We start from the raw sequence: 18,210 nt of genomic DNA, 5'->3' as shown, positions 1-18,210 counted from the left end.
TTTTTCTTGAATTCCCTTGCTTTCTCTATGAACCAATGAATATTGGCAATTTGATCTCTGGTTCCTCTGCCTTTTCTAAATCCAGCTTGTACATCTGGAAGTTCGTGATTCATCTGGAACCTTATAAACAGTATAAGAAGGTTTGACTACATAGGGAGACTATTCCCCAGGGGTGGGCTTCCCAGGTGGCCCAGTAGTAAAGGCATCACGTGCAGTGCAGGAGACACAGACTTGATCCCTGGGTCGGGAAGATCCCCTGGAGAAGGGAATGGCAACCCACTCCAGTATTCTTGCCTGGAGAATCCCATGGACAGAGGAGCCTCATGAGCTAGAGTCCGTGGGGTCGCAAAGAGTCAGATACAGCTGAGTGTGTGCATGGGTATGCACGCGCACGCACACACACACTCCCCAGGAGTGGGGCAGTTCCTGAGGCTCTAGCCTACTGTGTTCCCCCTTTGCCTGGCAAAGAAATAAAGTCAGTCTTTCCTTCTTCTCCATAACTCTGTCTCCATATTTTTGTTTGACATTGGTGCACAGAGAGCCAGCAAAAGGGAGGTTAACAAGATATACTTGATAGAATTATTTTGCAGGCCAAATAAAATATATCAGTTACTCACTGGGCTTTCTTTGTGGCTCAGATGGTAAAGAATCTGCCTATAATGCAGGAAACAGGGGTTCAATTTCTGAGTCGGGAAGATACCCTGGAGAAGGAAATGGCAGCCCACTCCAGTATTCTTGCTGGAACTTAACCAGCAAGATACAGGAATTCAACTCACTGAGTATCCATGGAGAATTCCATGGACAGCGGAGCCTGGTGGGCTATATACTCCATGGTGTCACAAAAAGTTGGAAATGACTGAGCCACTAACACAGCAAGTTACTCACTGGCTCTGAGAACTTGATCTTGTTATGCTCCCAGTGTCCCAGGTTCCCATGCATAAAATATGGAGAAGGGGCAGGAAGCAGGGTTACTTTTGGTAAAATACAGTGGATGCCCTGATGATTCCCCAAGCCCCGCTTCAGGGCTGCAGCCCTCATGCTCCAGCCGCCCGGGGCTCGTGGGCTAACAGTTCTCATCTTAGTCCCTCTAGAGAATTGCTTGTAGCTAAAAGCAGCTGCCCTACCCAAGGTCACATCCTCTTCCCAGGAAGCAGCTCATATGCAATGACTGTAATTTCAGGACTGTAAAGGACAAGCCCTCTTGCCTCAATTTGGTAAAAATATGAAGTGCTATCCCAACTCCAGAGCTCTGTGTGAGACTGGCCAAGCCCTCTGTTCCACGCATCACAGTCCAATCTCTTGATCTGCCTAGTTTTGTTTCCTTCAATCCCCTGCGATGCTGCTGCTGAGAGCCCTCGCCCCCAGAAACTTCCTGCATGTAAATTTCTATCTCAGAGTCTGTTTTCTGGGAACCCAACCATCCTGTTGTAACATGACAGTAATGAGATAACAGATAAGCAAGTGCTTTGAAAACTGTGTAGTTATCAGCAATGTTGGATAACATTTACCATAGCATAATGAGGGTTATCTAGAACATGCTGAACTGATGTGTATTTTTTTTTTTTTTATTCCTCCCATAAATTGTGTTCCTTTGCAGCCAGTCCACCATTGTGGCCCTAGGGAAGAGAAAGGGCAAAGGTCACCTTGCACAGAAGTAAGACCTGATGTAAGAGCAGAGCCTTCCAGTCCAAAAGGGAAGTTTAGGGAAAGCTTCAGTTTAGGGAGGGGAGATGAAAGGAGGGATTAGGAGAAGGAAGTTGGATGCAGGTGCCCATACTCTACCCCTTTTGGGGTGGAGTCTGTGTGAGGAGGTGATAGAAACATCCAGATAGATTTAGGCTAGACTGAGAACAGTGGGGTTTGTGGCTGCCTCCTCTGGGAAGAGGCAGCAAGAAGTGTAAGACTTCTCCTACACTAAGAGAAAACTAAGGTGGAACTCCATTAGTTTTGTATGGCTTAGAAGCATTAGCAGAAATAGCCACGTCCCTCAAGGCCTGCCTGTGGCTGGTGGTAAACAGGCAACATAGAAGCTCAAGTTCCTCCACTCCCCCACCGCTTCATCCCTAGGAGGACAGGCCCCTGAGGATAGAAACAGGCTAGCTTGCAGAAGCCCTGAGTTGGGCAGAGGAAGAAGGAACTCAAGAGCCTGCTAAATGTTTCTTAAGGAGAAATCTTTTTTGTTTTCTTCATTTTAAACAAGAAGCTTATTTAAACAACAAGACAATTGACTTGAATGGAAAACTATCTAGGATTCATTTCTTTTAGAGTAATTTAAGTGAAAGTTGCTCAGCCGTGTCCAACTCTTTGCAACCCCAGGGACTATACAGTCGATGGAATTCTCCAGGCCAAAATACTGGAGAGGGTAGCCTTTCCCTTCTCCAGGAGATCTTCCCAATGCAGGAATCTATTCCAGGTCTCCCGCATAGCAGGTGGATTCTTTACCAGCCTGGTCATAAAGGAAGCCATTTATCCCTACGTAAAGATAGATCAACTTACATGTAACAGCTACGTACAAAAACTACAAAAAAGTAACAGCTAAATAAAAAAAAGTTATAAAATTGTGCTTGGTTTTACAATGATAAATAAAAAATTAAAATTCGCCAATTAAACAAGGTATGCAAGAATTTTTATGTTGTTCTTTTTTTGTTAAACAGTGAGAGTAAAATAACTTACTGGAATAGAAAAATAAGAGCTGATGAGCATGCCACTAATGAGAAAAGAGGGTATTTTCACAGAATCGGTAATTTTCCCCAACCCATCTCCATTTGATGTCGATCAAAACATACCACTGGCGATTTCGTTTTTTAAAAAAAGCAATATGTTTGTGCACATACACCAGTTACTTTATGTACAATAAAGGAATGGGGAAGGGGAAAATGAAAGAATAGAGAAACTATACTGTAGTAGTCAGGATGTGGTGGAACCAAAGTGTAGTTTTCTATCTGAGAATGTCTTCTTGGTCTGGAGGAACAGAGTTCTGGAGTAAAATAGCAGGTTCCCTTTTTAGTAGACACCGCCTGTCTGCCGCTGGAATACATCAGTTGGATCTTATCTTCCTTCTCCAACTGTGCAGGTGTGTCTTTCTCATTGATTGGCTGCCGCTCAAATCGGAATCTGATCTGCCTTATTGACAAACCCTGTCTTTCACAATAGGCCTTCATTAGTTTACTGAGAAGTGTATGCCTCTTAATCTTAAACTGCACCACAGAACCATCCTGCCCCGCCACCTTCAAATTAACAGATCGTGGTTCTCAGTCTTGACTCCTTCCTTTCCGTCCGCCACGGCTAGCGCTGGAGTCTCCTCAGCAGCCGCTTCACAAAGGCGGCACCAGGTCTGCAGGGAACCAGCGCAAAAGCTGGGCCAGGAGCAAGAAGGAGGCGGCAGCAAGGAGAAATCATGATGTGACAATGCCAGTTAGGAAAAGGGTTTGAAGAGTGCATCGTATTCAGGGAGGCAGAAGAAAAGAATCACTGCCTGAGACAGTGTAGAAATAAATGTTTTCTGTATAAAAATAATTATCAAAACATAGATTTATAAATAAATGCAAAGTGACATGTTTTGGTTTGTGATCTCTTATGTTTTATATTTTAGAGATGTTTGTTTCACATCCTATTCCCTTTTTAATAGCATTAATGCTTTGGCCTTGCTGTGTTCCAGTATATAATGCATTGCTTATTTATAGCTGTGATAGCTTTAGTTTTCTGGAAACTCTGTCTGTTGTATATTGCCATCTGTTGTATTTGATGGGAAACAGTATAATATCTGTGATATTATATCTAAAGTTATGACTTTGGTGATATGTCATGACTTGCTGACACTTCCATTTAAACTCTAATTTTGAATTGTTTCCGCATAATTATGGTTAACCTGACATTGGGCTGAAAGATGATAGAATTTCAGGTAGCCTTTGTGAATGCTGACTTAGATTCATTATGTACATCAGAACTCTGTTTCTAAGAGCAGGGAAAAATTTTAATCTGCTTTTGTAACTAAAAAAACTTGATTCCTTAGTATAAACGAGCTGGTAGTTAATGTGAATCAGATTATGTTTTGTTTTAATATACTTTTGAAAACTTAGATTTTAAAAATGATTACTTACAGTTTGAGTCATTTGAATATAATTGAAACGTTAGTTGAGAATGTTATGCTTTGCTTTCTATAATTTATACCCTTAAATTGAAGGGTTAAGAAAATAATATCATGTGTGAAATGAAACATGGCCAACATACAGATTTTTTTTTTCTAATTGAATGAAGTAAAATAATCTAATGCTTATCTAATGAACCATGAATTGTTCTCTAACAAGTCATTAGACAAGAGATGTCTTTCATTTAGAAATATATTAATATGTTCTCAAGGAATAAAGACTTCAGTTATTAAATAAAGACTAAATAGTTAAATGTCCCAATATTCAAAATTATAACTACCCTTTTCTAAGATCATTTTTGTGTGATGTTATTTGCATTCTAAAAGCTTTATTCAGTTGAAGTGATGGTTTAAAATAAGTTTTAGAAAAGTTAGGATGGTGTTGTTTCTGTTGCTCTAATAAACTTCATATAAGGGTTTTCTTACTAATATGGATTCAATTTGATTTCATAGTTTCTTAAATTTTAGACTTTTAAAATTTAAATAAATTACACAAGCATTCACTATTTAGTAGCTTTTTGTGTGTGTGGATATGCTGATGCAGTTTTAATGAAGCTTAATGATTTTTAAAGATTAACTTTCTCTGCTATTGCTTTCAAGATCTAGGCTTGACAGTGATTTTTTTAACAAACACACAGCACTTTCATCAACTGCTATGGACAGTCCATACCTGACAGGTTAGGAAAAAACAGTAATTTGTGATGCTAATATACCAATTTATTGATTAAAAAAGTTAAAGTGTTTTATTGGTATTTATAGAATCATACAGGGCTTCACAGGTGGCTCAGTAGTAAAGAATCTACCTGTCAAGGAGGAAACAGAGGTTTGATCCCTGGGTCATGAAGATCCCCTGGAGGAGGGAATGACAACCTGCTCCCATATTCTTGTCTGAAAAATCCCATGGACAGAGGAGGCTGGTGGGCTACAGTCCATGGGATCGCAAAGCATCAGACACGACTGAGAAAATGAGCACACACAACAGAATCATAAAATAATTTTTTGTTAAGTCCTTAATATAGGGCAAATTTTGTATAAAGTTTTAGGCCATGATGTGGAAACCAGCATATTATAATTGCCTTAAATTATCTTTCTCAGTGTAGCAGAACAAATGTTAAAAGTTAGTTACATTATGATTTTTAGATTAATTAATTTATTATTTATTATTAAGCTATTTTATTCAAAACAAAGCAGGAAAATATATTGGATAGAAGGTATGTTTACAGAAAGTTTTTTTCCCCCAGAGGGCTTTTTTAATGTGCTCTATTTCTGAAATGTAAACATACATTTTCAAAGCATACTTAAGTAACAGGACAATAAAACAAAGAAATGAAAAATTGCCGTAAACTTGAACAGTTTGAGTGGTCTTGACATATATTTTTGGTTGAATATAAACTTCAGCGTAGTAATTGTTGAAGTATAACTTTATTTAATATATGCCTGAGAATTTAAAAAATGCACATGTGTGCCAAGATAAAACATGGCCAGACAGTACTCCAAAATGTTAAGTTTTCTCCTTAAAAGTAATTGATTTTTATTTCCTTTTTTAGACTTTTATTATTTTCCAAAATCAGTGTTTTAATTTTTAAGTCAGGAAAAAAACCCCCAATAAACGCTAACAAAAGCTTGAGAGGACTGACTGTCTGAGTCTTTTGATAAAATTGTCTTTAATAAGAAGACTGATAAACAGGCCAGGGGATACAGTGGAACCTGACATGCCATGGTATAAACTGGGAAGAGCTGATGAAAGATTTGGATCTGGAAGATGAGTCTAGGTAGTGCATGAAGAATGAATTAGAAGGGAAGAAGTGATAGGTGCAAAGTCTACTCAGTGGGCAGTTACAAGAATTTGAAGTAAAAATGCTGAAGTCTTCGCTTATATTAAGACACAAACCTTGTGTTCCTTCTCAAATCCTCTGTCTCTTCTCTCTATCTGATAAGAGCCTCATCTGTGCCAAGTTGCTGCTCTACTTTTGAAACTGGATGAAGTATCACACCTTGAGCGTGGGATCTGCCCTCCTACAATCCACCATGTGGTCAGATGACACAGCCTAGAAATTGGGGGCAGTTAGCTCTCTGAGAAGTAAACATTCACTAATGGCAAATGGAGCCAGGAGACATGGCAGCAGCTACAATCCCCTCCTCTTTCTCTTGTGGAGAAGTCCCATGCCTGCTGAGTTGTTTTTGGTGGTTACAACAGTAACCAGTGTGGTAATACAGTGCATCTCATCAAATTACAACTTCCCTAGCCTCAGCCCTTCTTCCCCCTCACTCCACCATGCAGGGCTGGTCCCTCCTCGCTAGAATACCTTATGCTCTGCTTTCTACAGTAGCTGGGCTTAGCCAGGCTTTACCAACATCATCACAGGGGGAGTGAATAGAGAGGTGAACAAAAATTCAAGAGATATTTAGAGGGTAGTACTGACACAAGTTTGGTGGCTGATCTAATATGTTGGGAGCAAGGGTCAGGAGTGTATTTAAGTTGACTCCTAGATTTCTAACTTGGATAATCAAGTGGCTAGCCCTAACGCAATTCCTAGTATATATGAAGCCTTCAGTCACTATTTATCGAAGGGATGAATATATGAATGATGGTACTATAACTAAGGTATAGACTACAGGAGGCATGTATCATATATGTAATATCATATGTAATGTATCATATGTAATCATATGTAATGTATCATATGTAATCTCAAGGAGATTTTAACAAACATTGGCAGGAGGGATTTCCAATCTATCTTTTTCAAAAATAAGACTTACTTATTTGTTTGGCTATTCCTGGTCTTAGTTATGACACTCATGATCTTCAGTCTTCCTTGCAACATGCAGGATATATATATGTATGTAATTATATAAATAATATATATAATTATATGATATTATATATATATTTTTTTTTAGTTGTAGCATTTGAACTTTAGTTGCAGCATGTGGGATAAAGTTTCCTGATGCGGGATGAAATCTGGGCCCCCTGCATTGGGAGTGTTGAGTCTTAGCCACTGGACCACCAGGGAAGTCCCCAGTTCTTTCTTAAGACGCCTTGATGCAGATATGTGTGAATGAGGCCTTGGAAAGAGTGGTAAAATGTTGAGCCTGAAAAGGTATTGACATACTGTCTTGAATTCAAACAGATTTTGTTCTTGTTGAATCTGAATATGAATCTAGTCTGTTCCAAATAATACAGTAGAGTTTAAACCATCTCTGTTGTCCATGATTCACAAAGCAACCAGGCACAGTTAACATAGTGCTAAGTCCTAAACCTCTCATTTCTGAGCTATTTTCATGAAAACCACAGAAAAACAGAGCTAAAAAGCCTTCTAGAGATTATCTGGCCCAGTTTCCCTGGTTCAGGGATGACTTGGCACACACATTTAGGAAAAGCACTGGTATTTGTTTTTCTGTAGAGTTGACTGACACTCAGTTCCCAAATAACAATATTATGTTATAGAAAAGATGGCCGAAGAAAAGCTTAAAAAACTAAAAAGTAAGGAACATCTTTTATTCAACTATAATAGAATGAGTGAACCCCTGAAGGTACAATTTCTTTTTTGCAAAGTTTGGAATATTTAGGCCTAATTGGAATTTATAGCTAAGCATAAATGCTAGAGTAGAAATGGCTGTAAAATAATTACTGTGCTTGATGCTAAAATGAAAATTACTGGCCTAAAACCATAATGAAAATTCCAGTACTAATCAGAGTAGAGCAATACCTTATATTATAAGGTTATTGAGAAATAAGAAAGTCAAGTACGAACATTTGAGATGTTTTCTTAAAAAATATTCATATACAGCTAACTAGATTTCAAGCACTGCTCTAAGAATTTACAAATATTATTCATTTAATTCCTATAACAATCCTATTCAGGAGGCAGTATCACTGGCCCTTTTCACAGATGGGGAAACTGAGGCACCAAAGGGTGAGTGATTTGCCCAAGGCCACACACTACTGTGGTGGATTCAAACTCTCTTCCCAACTGCCTTGCGTTTGAGGGCCATGCAGTTCAGACAATCAGCTTATCTTTAAATACCTAAAAAGTGAAAGTGGCTCAGTAGTGTCCAGCTCTTTGTGACATGGATTGTACAGTTCCTGGAATTCTCCACGCCAGAATACTGGGGTGAGTAGCCTTTCCCTTCTCTAGGGGATCTTCCCAACCCAGGGATTGAACCCAGGTCTCCTGTATTACAGGCGGATTCTTCACCAGCTGAGCCACAAGGGAAGCCCGAGAATACTGGACTGGGTAGCCTATCCCTTCTCCAGCGGATCTTCCGGACCCAGGAATTGAATAGGGGTCTCCTGCATTGCAGGTGGATTCTTTACCAACTGAGCTATCAGGGAAGCCCTTAAATGTCTAGCACAGCATATTGATCATATGATGAGAAGCACAGAGGAACTGAGAGTACGGATTCATGTCTTCCATCTCATGTTTATTTCAGTGCATGCACTTGCTGAGTTAAATGGTAAACAGAATTAACCACACTATTTACATTGTTGTTTTTTTTTTTTTCTCTTTCTCCATCCCTCCTCCACCGGGTGAGTGTGGTCTGATTCACATACTTACATGCATATAGGTTTAACGTCCACTTAGTTAGGTTTCATCCTGGAGCAGGAGCCACTGAGGAAGAAAGTCATGAAGTTAGGGAGGCATGAAACATTTTTAGGCTTATACTAACTGAGGGACACTTGATTGCCTCCCTGCTGTTCCAGGTATGAGACTCTTTTTATCTATCCATTTAACAAGTGTTTTATTAGGTGCCTTTTATAAGACATACTCTTTTAGATTGGAGATTACCTGACTGTATTATGAACAGCATCAACCAAGTCCCTATCTGCATGCATCATACACTCTAGAGATAACACAAACAATAAGTAAACAGGCAAGCATTTATGAGATTTGGTAAGAGATATGAAGGAAAATAAACTAGGGTAATTGGCTAGAGAAAAATTATGACTATGTTGCATCTATACTAGATGGGATAATCAAGAGGTCTTAGGTGACATTTGAGCAGACACCTGAATGAGGTAAGGAGAAAAGCCATGCTAAGATTTAGGGTTGAAGACAATGGAAACAGTAAATGCAAAGATCTTGAAGCAGAAGCAGGTTTGACATTTTCTGAGGAACAGTGAGAAGACTGATGTGATTGGAGAAGGAATGAACAAAAAGAAAGTGACAGAGGATGAGGTAAGAGAATCAGACAAGAGCCAAATCACGTGGGCCATTGCTAGGAGTGTGGTTTTATTCCAAGTATGATGGGAAACAATTAGAAGATTTTGAGCAGGAGGAGAGTGAGCATATTTCATTTTTACTTTAAAAGGATTGGTTCCTGGGTGAAAAATGAAATGCAGGGTGAAGCAGTGGAAGTGGGGAGAGGAGTTAGGAGCTTATTGCAGTAGGTTTGCTAAGAAATAATATCTGGACCGTTGCTAGTGTAGCAGGTAGTAAGAAGGTATGGGGTTTGTGATGTATCCACATCTATAAATTAGGGCTGACAGGAGTGGCTGATAGATGGATGTAGAGTGTGAGGGAGAGGAATCCAGGGCGACGAGAAGGGAGGAGAGCTGCATTATTATTCGGAAAATATTTCTCAAGGAAGTTGATGACAGAAAACTGCATGGGAGACATTTTGAGGGAAAGTGGGATTAGCGCCCTGACCACAAGGCCCACCATCCTCCTCCTCTCCTGGGGGACGTCCCTGCTAACATAACAGGAGGCCCACAAGAGGGCACACTTCTCTCATCCAGTTAGAATCATGGTCCCCTTCTGTTCCAGTTCCGTCCTCTGTTGAAAAGTGAGGTCAGTCACGGTCAGAGAAAGAAAAATCCGCCTTTTTTGCAGGTTGTGGAAAAACTAACTGAAGGAGCGATCCCACTGCCATTGCCTAACTCTTATTTTATTGATAAACAGAGCCTATTAACACATAATAACAGTCACCATGGAGTTTTTCCTATGCATTGCGCTTTGTGTTAAGCACTTGATTTGCACTATCTCATTAACCCTAAATCTTTACACCACCTCTATACTATAGGTACAGGTGACATTTTAGGAATGGAGAAACTGAGGCACCAAGCACCAAGAGGTAGTGTGCGTGGGCAATTAAGTCACTTTGTTGTGTCCGACTCTTTGCTACCGTATGGACTGTAGCCCGGGTTGTTCAAGTAGGAATATTCGAGTGGGTTGCCCTTTCCTCCTCTCGGCTATCTTCCCCACACAGGGATTGAACCCCTGTCTCCTGTATTACAGGACTCTTCACCGGCTGAGCCATCAGGGAAGCCCATGAGGGAGAGTAACTTGCGACAAAGCAATGGAAGAGCACTGTACCCTGAACACTTAATATTTTGTATGCTTTTGTTTATTCTCAGCCAGCAATTCTTGGGAGAGGAAACGCTAGAGCTGACTCAGTTTCAGCTGGTGACTAAGGTGGGACCAGAAGACCTGTTTTCGTACTTTGCTCGAAATAGGGGGAGGGAGATTTGCCTCGGGTTGAAGGCTGCGAATGGACATATTATTTTGGTAGAGACTACTTAATGACTGAGGATGACAGGTGGAAAAGGACCAACATCTTTTAAAATCATTTTCCTGTAGGTCGTGCTTTTCTTTTCCTTTAGGATATTTCCTCCTCTGGTTTTAAAAATTGTCACAAAACATTTACGCAACGACCTGGGGTGTTATGACACTCTTAGGTCAAAATGTAAGGACAACCTGGATGAAGGACAATTTTTAAAAAAGAACACGGCCTGCCCTCGCCTTGGTTAAATAAATCAATGGAAACGATTTGTTCAAACTGGAGCATCCAACAGACGCAAGCTCTCTGAAACAGCCCGGACTCCTTGGCAAACACCGTTGCTTAGCGAGACGTCAAAACTCCTGCGTGCAAACAAACGCAAGAGGGGCTCAGCCGCCGGCACGCAGCTCTGGTTTCGGAAAAACTCTATGGAGGGACGTGTAGCTCCTCCCTCTCCTGGTTAGGGGTGGGTGAGGGGAGAGGGGAAGAGGAGCGATCTTCCTGGCTAACCTCACCGGCGAGGACGCCTCTCTCCGTGCCGGGAGGGTGCAGAGGAGATAGAGGCTAGTCGCTCCGCAGGAGAAAACGCCAGTCTTAGTGTTGGACCTTAGGCAAGAAGGAGGGGGAAGCCCGCCCTCCGTCCCCAGCACAGTCAGCGCGCCCCTCCCCCCAGGAAACGCGCCCGCCGGCCCCGCCCTCCTCCGCCACCTCCTGGGCACTTGGGTTGTAAAATCCCACGCAGTGGGGCCGACGCGGTGACGGGGCGGGGCGAGGCCCTGGCGCGGCCCCAGCAGTTCCTCCCCCGGCCTCCCCGCGCACTGGCCGTTCTCCGCGTCCCAACCCCCGCCTGCCTCCATCATACCAACGCCCCTCCCCCAACCCCTCGGCGCGGCTCCGGCACCGTGAGCCCAGCCTGCGGCCTTAGCCACCCCACCGAGCTCCAGCCTCCGCGGCCCGCCCTGCTCTCCCCCGCCGGGGGCGTCTCCCGAGTCTGGACCCCAGTTGTCTGGGCTACAGGGAGGAGCTGCAGCCGCGGCAGCCCCGCCTCTTGGGCTTTTGGACTACCCCAGCTCCTTGAACATCTGGGTGCTGGAGTTAACGTTCCAGATGTGGCTTCTGGGCGGCCAGATGTGCGCACTCGCCCACCGCGGGCCGCTCGGGCCTGGCGGCCGGCGAGTCTGGGCGGACGCGTGGGAGGGGCTGGGAATTTTCCCTCGAAGCTGACTTAAAAGCCGTCGGAACCTCAGCCCCCTAGGCTCCCCGCCTAGGCCTCCAAACTCTCCCGAAAAGTACTGCCAAAAGGAAAAGTTTCCAACCCAGCCCCTGCCCCTCGGCCGTGCAGCCTTCGGAGCTTCTCAAATCGGCAAGGAAAATAGAGCAGTTCTATGGGATTCCCCCCGTGGACAGAGGAGCCTGGTGGGCTGCCGTCTATGGGGTCGCACAGAGTCGGACACGACTGAAGCGACTTAGCAGCAGCATGGGATTCCCCCCCAAAAAACCCTGATGTATTGACGACGCGATCCTGGTCTGGCCATGGGACGCCAGGTGCACAGCCAGGGAACTCCAGGTGCGGAAGAAGTTAACAGTAGGCTTGCATTTGGGGTTTGCCCTAAAGCGCTCTTTGACCGGTATGGAGTCCATTTCCGAAGTTGAATGTCGTATTCCACCTGGTACAAGCAGTTCAGAGCAGAAGAAAAGCCAAGTGAACCCTGTGACTCAACTCCCTTGGAATGTGCCTGGAATAATAAGGGGGACTTGAAAGGTTTTTATGGCCGCGGGTAAAGCTGGTGGAGACCAGGCTCCTGCGCCCTCAGTTGGCGGACGGCCGAGGGGGGCAGTGTTGCCTTCTGCAGTGCTGCAACGCCTGCAAACCGGACAAAAATAGTCGGAGTATCTGGTTTAAATCAACCAAAAAGCATTTCTATCAGCTTAACCCACCGTCCGTCGGAACCGGCAGAACAGAACGAGCCAGATATAATCCCGGGACTCTTTTTAACACTCCAGTGAGAGATAAACCCAATCACACTTCACCTCTGGGATTTAAGTGTCCTAATGTAAAACTGTCGTTATTTTATAGATGTTGCAAATTAAACTTCCTTTTCTGAGGTTATGTGTGGGCATGTGCTCAAGCATTTACGTTTACTAGCAACGCTCTGAATGTGTGGCCTTTTTTGGGGGGTGGTGGTGGTAAGTGATGTTGTTGAACCGTGCAGCCCTAGAATAGTAAAAAGTATTCGAGGCCAACATACGGGTTGCTTACACTACTAAATATTGATATAGAGTCGCATTTTCCTCCCTTCACGTCCTACTCAGATTCCAAAGGCAAGTTGGAACAAAAGGAAAACATGTCTGAGTTTAAAGAGAGGACTTGTGCCAAGAATTACAGTCACAGGGTAAATAACCTTGTTTTCTCCTTCATCAGTGGCAGCTACCAAACCCCGCTCTTGGAATGTGGCCAACAGTCTGTCTGGTGGAGGGTGCTGCTAATTAGAGAGAGACCATAAACCTCTCTGTCAAAGAGGGCATATGACCTTCCCTTCAAGTCTAAACAATAAAGCTGGCGAACTGCAGACTGCACTCTCTCGCAGGCTGCCCTGCGGATTCCCTAAATAGGAACAGGATGAAGGCCAGGCTTAAGAGGTTACCATAGCTCTGCTCTCACACTTTGAGGAATCGGTCACTCCACTTCCCAGTATAACTTGTTTCAATTACTCTCGACAATCTATTTAGAGGAGAGCAGCTTGCAGAGAGAACTCATTGTCTAACCTAAATGAGGAAGCAATTATTACTTGCTTGCAGTCTAATACGCTTTGAGACTGTCAGGTCAAATATCAACCAGATCTCATATAACTTTACTTTGCACTAGGGAAGATATATTTCCTTTTAAAGACAATTATGTATGCTTGCTTTTCTGAATCACCCCTTTTATTCTAATAAGTTTACAAAATTAAGGTTCCCCCCTCTTCAATATTCTTTTCTAATTTTAGGATTTGTTATTCTAAGGAAAACAACCACAGCCTCTTCTGTACGTTGCTTAATGTTAAATTACACTTTAAAAACTTTGGCTTTTTAAATGGGTTATCTTGTCAGTTCAGCTCAGTCGTGTCCGACTCTTCGCGACCCCTTCTCAGAATATAGCAAAATAAAGAGTTCCCCGAATCTTCCTTTCTTTGTCTAATTTCCCTCCCTGGGAGCCCCCTGCAAACTTTAATTTTATACAAGGTTTTGTAAACTAACAATAATTCAGTTCCACTTTCCTAGAACATAGGGAAACTGTTGCCTGCTATATATCCCACCGTACTTGCTTTCTACTGAAAAGACAATGAAATTCATCTCCTGTGTAAAAAGTCATTTGGCCCTTTTCTGTTTTACTAGTTAAAACCTAGGTTTATTAGTTAAAACACGAAAATTCTTGTTGTGAACAGAGCACATAAAAGGCTTTACAAGGTGTGGTTTGAAGAGAGAAAGTGGCAGAGCAAACGCTGGTGGGAAGGTGGGGAAGGAAAGCACTTCCTGAGTGGATGCTCCTCCCGGCTGAGCCACATCCTCTCTTCAGATCTCTTCCTGTTTGTCTCAGCCAATAACTGATAGTAAATGTGGTCTTTTTCCTATTCAATTAAAAAGCATCCTTTCTCTCCTTGCCGAAGTTACCCTAAGAGCCAAATTTGCTATTAACTACCTTACTCAAAAAACTTCAATCCATTCTAATCTGATAATCTGAAATTTTTATCTAATGCAGAAATAGTAAGAACCATTTCTACCTTAGCTGTTTAAGTATTCTGTGGTAGCCAGGATAACCAAGTATAATGGAATTAACAACACAAGAATCTGAAGCTACAATTATTGTGCTTGGGTTTGATCACTGTTGAGTCTCGGTTTCCCTATCTGTAAAACAGACATACTCCCAAAGTGTGGAAACAAATGATATATAAATCTTATTTATCACAATCTAACACACAGGGCATCACAAGCCTCATGAGGCATAATTTCCCTCTTTCAAATAAGCATGTGCTGCAACAGTCCCTTTCTTTGTAAGATAAACTAACAAAGTGCAAGACTTGGGAATTTTATATGTTGACTCTGACAACTTTATATTTTAGGGTAAATAGTTTCCTTTGGAACTTAATTTTAAGGATACTATGATGGTTAATTTTATGTGTCAATGGATAACATCACTGCACTTGGACATTTGCTCAAGCATTGGTCTAGATGTTCCTGTGAAGGTTGAAGAACCTAAGCTACTCCATTTTGTTAAAAGAAAAACTCCATTTTGTAAGGTTCCGGGAAAAGAGCCTTTGGAAATCCCCTGATCTCACCCCACCACCCACGAGCCAATTGGATCCCAGATCAGAATCTCCTGACTTAGCGTTCAGGAACTTGTGGTCTACCTAGGTAATAGGGACCAATCAGAAACCAACACACAACTCTTTGAAAGAAAGTGAACAATCAGACGTCCCCCTACGTAGAAATTCTTTTTTTCATGAACGCTCCCTATATAAGCAATGTAATCCAAAACCCGGGGCTCCTCCTTATAGCTGCTGTGTCGGTAATGGTAGGAGCCCCAGCTCGAGCTTGGTAATAAAAACACTCTTGCTTTTGCATCGGATATCGGCTCTCTGGTGGTCATTGGGAGATTTCGCGATTTGGGCATAACAGGTATTTTTTAGATGAGATTAACACTTAAATCAGTAGACCTCAAGTAAAGCATATAATTCCTCATAGTGTGGGTGGCCCTCATCCAGCTAGCTGAAGACCTTCAGAGAGAATTCTACCTGCAGAATGCCTTTGAACTGGAGCTGCAACATCAACTCTTTCCTTGGTTTCTAGTCAGCCATCCTACCCTGTAGATTTTGAACTTGCCAACCTCCACAATTACATGAACCAATCCCTTAAAATCTCTCTATTTTTTTGTGGGGGTTGTCCAAGAAATTAATTTGGGTTTTTCCGTAAGATCGTTCAGGAAAACCCAAAGGAACTTTTTGGCCAGCCCAATGCATATAGATATGCACACACATATTACTGTTACTGAAAGAGTTTGTGGGGTCTTGTTGCTTGCTGCCTGAAAGCCAGGAAACAGGCCAGGCTGGTGGAAAGGAAAGTTCACTTTATTTCAGATGTGGGCAACTGGGTGGGTGGTGGACATTTGTCCAGAGGCCCACTTTTGCCCCCAACCCCTCCCTGACAAGCAGGGGATGAGAGCTTTTATAGAGGGGGGTGGGTGGGGAGGTGGTGGTGGTGGTGGTGGTGGTGCTGGGTGGGTGGGTGGGGGGAGCTACATGCAGAAACAGCACAGTCTTCTCTAACAGTCTTCTTCAGATTGGTCATCGTTGGTCTGACCAGCATCATCTTGGTTGTTTTAGGTAGTTAATCTTCAGTTCCAGGGTCTGCTTGTTCCCATTTCTTTGTGGCCAGTTCTTGGAATTGTGGCAGCTCATGTCTTGGGTACAATCTAGTCATCACGTAGGCAACTTCTCCCACCTGGGCTTTCAGTGTCTCTAAGACAGCTCACAGGATATGGCTCAGAATATTATCTATAGCGCTTGAGAAAGAACTAAAGGTCCTTGGCCATGCTTAGTGACTACATTCTTACTATTTAGTCTCCTTTGACTGTTTTCCTTTGTTTCCACATTTCTCACTTCTCAGATTAAACTTATTCTTTGACTAAAGTTGTCCACAGACAAAAGGCAGGCAGAGGATGTGGTGGGGGGTGCAAGAACCATAGGCTCCTGCTCTGGTTCACTACTGGTTTCATTTCTCTGGAGAACTCTGATCAATAGATACCAACTGTTGACTCCTGGCACCACCATGATCTGTAACAGCACTCAAATTTAAAGTAACAAGTTAAGTCTAACATTTTTGAGGAAGAAAAAAATCTCCACCTGTATTTCAAACCCTTTCACAATACATTGAGATAGCACTGTCCAATACATAATAAATCAGTCAGATACTCTAACCTGACTTCACTGACTTTTCTCACTCACCTTTTCTAAATTTCAGCATTAAACAGTGCTTAGAAGAGAAAAACTTCTCTCCCAAGGTTGACGTGCAAAACTGTCTGTTCCTGCTCTTTGCCTTCCTTCTCTCTTCACCAACTTCTCTGTAGTTCTCAAAGATACAGTTGAAAAGATACGGAACTGTGACAGTTTATGGAACTCAAGGTTAAAAGTCACCTTGAAAAATTCGCAAGGCTACAAAAAATGTTAGTAAAATTTTAAGAAATGCTGCCTTAAATAAAAGTTATGCCCTCAGTACTCCAGGTGAGAGATGATGATGACTTAAACTAGGGAAAATGAAGGGGAGGTGAGTTTAATGGTCACATTCAATATATATTTTGGAGAGACTCAAAATAACTTACTAATGTGTCAGATGTAAGAGGTAAGGGAAAGAAGAGAACTGAGAATTTAAAAAACAAAAACTAAACACCAAAACCTGCTTTGAGAGAAACCAAAGTACTCAATAGCCTAAGATAAATTAAAGCATAAATAATACTCAATCCAAACATTTGGTAACAGTGAATTTGTTATTTTTAAAGCAAGAATTATTGTCCTTAAATTAACTGTTATGAGGCATTGTGCAGAAACATAACAGAGCTACCATTCACAACAGACACTCAAAGAATATTTATGAATGAAAAAAACTGTGCTAAAATTTGATTTGCACATAGTGCCAAAGTACCACATATATTTATTTTTATTCTTTCCCCTTGTCCTTAACTGGGATTGCCAGGTAAAGTAAGAGTAAATAGGATACTTTTCCTGCTTTTTTGAACACAGTGTCTATCCTACACTTATGGACAATTATCAATCTTGTGCTTTAAATTTTCAATTCAAAGCATCTTCTTATAAAAAGCAATTTAAAAAACACTACCGAAAAGAGACCATAAGGAGAGCGTTTCAAGGATAAAATATTGATAGGTAGGTAAAAGGGCAGAATGTTTTTCAGCGAACAATGAATCAGTCTGACATGAATTTTGTTCCATGAATCTCTTTTTCAAGAACAGTGAACTACTAAAGAGGAGAATAAAACACTGACAAAAATGCTGCAATTTATATAGTCATTGTGTTCTTTGAATTTTTATTTAAATTTCTGACTTCTTTGGATCATCACAAGCATATATATTCTAATAAAAATGAAAATATAACTCCATTTGGAAATACTTGAACACATCATAATGAAGTAACACAAAGAAACTTTCTTAAACACAGGCTTTCTCTCTAAAGCTTAAATGTGAGGCACACAGACATCTGATTTTAAAACAGATGGAACCCCAGAACATTTCCAGGATACATAAAATTGAATTTTGTGTTATATTTTGTGTCTGAGACAGCTAACAATATAAATCCACAACTAGGGTTTCTGAACTAGTTGTTTTTTCCCATCTTCTTTTTCTAACATCCACATTTTAGTTATTTCTTTTGTAATTCTATGGATGAACATTCTAGAATGTATGATTTTTTTCAGTTAGACACACATATATAGTTTTAGATTATTTTCTACTGTAAGTTATTACAAGATATTGAATATAGCTCCCTGTACCATACAGTAAGCTCTTCTGCTTATCT

At 41.6% G+C, this 18,210-nt stretch overlaps 1 pseudogene; it reads right to left on the bottom strand.

The window, feature by feature from the left end:
- Positions 1-2,821: 2,821 nt before the first annotated feature.
- LOC101122571 (small ubiquitin-related modifier 2-like) lies at positions 2,822-6,177 on the bottom strand (annotated as a pseudogene).
- Positions 6,178-18,210: the final 12,033 nt, after the last annotated feature.

The sequence above is a fragment of the Ovis aries genome, chromosome 25 (genome assembly GCF_016772045.2).
Source record: "Ovis aries strain OAR_USU_Benz2616 breed Rambouillet chromosome 25, ARS-UI_Ramb_v3.0, whole genome shotgun sequence".
NCBI classification, from domain to species: domain Eukaryota; kingdom Metazoa; phylum Chordata; class Mammalia; order Artiodactyla; family Bovidae; genus Ovis; species Ovis aries.
The sequence above is the reverse complement of the archived record's forward strand: the minus strand, read 5'-3'. Positions and strand labels throughout refer to the sequence as shown.